The sequence below is a fragment of the Salvelinus sp. IW2-2015 genome, unplaced genomic scaffold, assembly GCF_002910315.2.
Source record: "Salvelinus sp. IW2-2015 unplaced genomic scaffold, ASM291031v2 Un_scaffold3602, whole genome shotgun sequence".
Taxonomy (NCBI): domain Eukaryota; kingdom Metazoa; phylum Chordata; class Actinopteri; order Salmoniformes; family Salmonidae; genus Salvelinus; species Salvelinus sp. IW2-2015.
In genome coordinates this window covers 68,963-72,633 of record NW_019944880.1, presented here as the reverse complement: position 1 = coordinate 72,633, position 3,671 = coordinate 68,963, and the positions used below count along the sequence as shown (strand labels likewise).

Sequence of the window (3,671 nt, the reverse complement as noted above, 5' to 3'; positions counted from 1 at the left end):
GCCCTCAGCTACAAAAGGGACAGTTATCATTGAGTCCCTCTGATTGGATAAATACAGGTGGTTCCATAGAGATGACCTCAGCTACAAAGGGACAGATCTAGTCCCTCTGATTGGATAAATACAGTTTTACCATAGAGATGACCTCAGCTACAAAGGGACAGTATCAGAGTCCCTCTGATTGGATAAATACAGTGTTACCATAGAGATGACCTAGCTACAAAGGGACAGTATCATTGAGTCCCTCTGATTGGATAAATACAGTGTTACCATAGAGATGACCTCAGCTACAAAGGGACAGTATCATTGAGTCCCTCTGATTGGATAAATACAGTGTTACCATAGAGATGACCTCAGCTACAAAGGGACAGTATCATTGAGTCCCTCTGATTGGATAATACAGTGTTACCATAGAGATGACCTCAGCTACAAAGGGACAGTATCATTGAGTCCTCTGATTGGATAAATACAGTGTTACCATAGAGATGACCTCAGCTACAAAGGGACAGTATCATTGAGTCCCTCTGATTGGATAAATACAGTGTTACCATAGAGATGACCTCAGCTACAAAGGACAGTATCATTGAGTCCCTCTGATTGGATAAATACAGGTTACCATAGAGATGACCTCACTACAAAGGGACAGTATCATTGAGTCCTCTGATTGGATAAATACAGTGTTACCAAGAGATGACCTCAGCTACAAAGGGACAATCCCTCTGTTTTAGTGTGTTGTGTATACATGTCCATACAGGTGCTATAGCAACCCTCTCACCTGTCCTCCTAGCACCGACACAGAGCTGTTGAGCTCCCCGCTCTTGGTTGTCACGGTGATGGTGAACACGCGTCCGGGCATGAGCAGTTGAAGGTGCACTCCCTCATGTCACGGGTCAGGTCTCTCGTGGCCACCGTGGCGTTGCCATGGCGGAGCTCCACGGCGTAGCCGTCCCTGGCTGATGTGTGGGGCGTGACTCCACAGGGCGCTGAGGGAGGTCTCGTCAGCGTGGCGGATATGGAGCTCTGAGACGGGCTTAGGAGCTGGGAAAGAGAGAAAGGAGAGAGAGAGAGAGAGAGAGAGAGAGAGGAGAGGAAGAGGAGGAGAGAGAGAGGGAGAGAGAGGAGAGAGAGAGAGAGAAGAGAGAGGAGGGGGCGGGGGGTTAGAGTAAGGAGAGAGAGAGAGAGAGCGAGACAGGGGGCGCGGGTGGATTAAGGGAAAGAGAGAAGGGGAGACAGAAGGTTTGCAGAAATGGAGAGATCAATGAGATGAAGAGTCATGGTGATGTCATGAGTTCTCTTGTCATTCTTACTGACGCCAGTATCTTTCTCCTACTCTGTGCTGTTGGTGTGTAGCCTACCTATTCCTCTGTGGCAGTACTCCACAGTGCCTTGCTCCCCGGTGCTTTCCACCATGACCCCAGCCCTGTAGGTCCTCCCAGGGACCAGTCCCAGGCCAGAGAAGGTGTACTCCACCACCCTTTCTCCACGGTCCTGTTATCAGACGTTCTGGGTCCCATTTAACAGCAGCACCCTGTACTTATCCCAGTCTCCACCAGGGGGAGCCCACATCACCTTCACAGAGTTGGAGTCATCCAGCGCCACCATAGAGAGCTGGGACACGTCTCTTATACACATCTAGCCGTGTATAAGAGACAGGAGTTGGAGTCATCCAGCGCCACCATAGAGAGCTGGGACACTTTACCTGGGACTGGGACAGAGAAGAAGAAGAAGAAAGACCAGTTAAAGGCACAGTCTGGAGTATTTCATTTTGTTCATTTATATTAGCAGCTCTCAAAAGGCAGGAAGTAAGAGCCCTTCAGGCGTCAGCATGCTTCAGTTCGGGCCGGCGCCTTTCCCAACGGACGTGCTCGCATACTCCCTGAAAAGACCTGTGGTTAAAAGGTCTCTGAATTTCCTTGAGTGGTACCGTACCTGTTTGTCCATTTTGAGACGCTGTAAATAGTCTAAAAGAATCGAAGCTCAAACTCAAGAAATCTTTCATTCATTTTGACATTAGTTGTGTAATTTTTTCATCTAATTAAGATGTTCGGTGCGGTATTTCTTAATGAAAATATTGGCATTAAAAAACAGTCTTCTCTCGTTGAATGACAACATAAGACTTTATTGAAGAATCGACCGCTGTTGACCAATCACCGATGACGGGTCATAGACTTTGGCTATCGACTTCGGCTTGCCTCCAGAAAAAGTGTGGTGCCAAAACACATGAAAAAAAACCTCACCTAAGAACAAACCCCTCACCTAAGAACAAACCATCACCTAAGAGCAAAACCCTCACCTAAGAACAAAAGCCTCACCTAAGAACAAAAGACTCACCTAAGAACAAACCATCACCTAAGAACAAACCATCACCTAAGAACAAAACCCCTCACCTAAGAACAAAACCCTCACCTAAGAACAAAAGCCTCACCTAAGAACAAACCCTCACCTAAGAACAAAACCCTCACCTAAGAACAAACCAACACCTAAGAACAAAACCCTCACCTAAGAACAAAACCCTCACCTAAGAACAAAACATCACCTAAGAACAAACCCCTCACCTAAGAACAAAACATCACCAAATGTCATCATAATATATGCAGGAACTGTTCTGAACTGTTTCTGCTGGGAAGCATGCAGACGCCTTAACACGACTACMCAATGGACTAATTCTAATCCACTTGATTAATCCATGAATTGTAATCACATAGTTATGATCTTAGACATCATCGAGGCACTCAATGAGCTCTTGCTGAACYCTTAATAACAGAGCGTTTAAATKAAACAGTCACACTTGAGGGGAATTACCATCTCACCCCCTCCTTTATCCTCTTGGCTTTAATAGCAGAGGCCCTCTTCAACAGGAAGAGTGCTCCTCTCAACAAAGGCTTCAGTGGTTTTCTGAGAACACTAATCTTGGCTTTAATAGCAGAGGCCCTCTTCAACAGGAAGAACGCTCCTCTCAACAAAGGCTTCAGTGGTTTTCTGAGACACTAATTGTTAGCATGTTAGACAGGGACAAGACGTTTTCCTGACCACGACACAGAGTTTGTTCTGGTTTACACTATGTTTTCCTGGTTACGCCTACTGTCACCTGTGTTAGCCGAGGCAGTTGATTGGTTGGAGAGCTCTCCGCTCTTGGTGGCGACAGACACTGATAGGTCCGTCCGGGTGTCAGCTGGTGGAAGAGGGCCTTTGTGGTGTCAGATGACAGGGTCTTCTCCAGAGGGGGGGTTCCAGACGAGGACAGGGTCACCACTATAGAGTCCACGTCTCCCTGGGGTTGACTCATGATGCCTCAAACTGTCTTGGGTGTTATTGTTCTCTAGCTTCAGGTTGGAGACGGCATAGGGCACTGGAGAGGAAGAGAGAGGGGAGAGAGAAAGGGGTAGGGGGAGGGAGAGGGAAGGGGAGGGGGAGGGAGGGGAGGATAAGAGGGAAGGGTGGGAGGGAGAGAGATGCGAGAGGGAGAGAGTGAGAGGGGAGGGAGAGGGAGAGAGAGCGATAGAGGGGGAGGGAGACGGAGAGGAGGGGAGAGAGGGGAGAGAGACAGGGGGGAGGGAGTGAGAGAGAGAAGAGGGAGAGAGAGAGGGGATGAGGGGGGTAGAGAAAGATAGAGGGAGAGAGAGAGAGCAAGAGGGAGGGAGGGAGGGTAGAGATGTAAGGCGATGAGGAGACGG

The 3,671-nt window shown here is 48.3% G+C and overlaps 1 pseudogene; it reads right to left on the bottom strand.

Annotated features, from left to right (window-relative positions):
• Window positions 1-3,671, bottom strand: part of LOC112076159 (receptor-type tyrosine-protein phosphatase beta-like) — a 30,325-nt pseudogene that overhangs the window by 11,732 nt on the left and 14,922 nt on the right.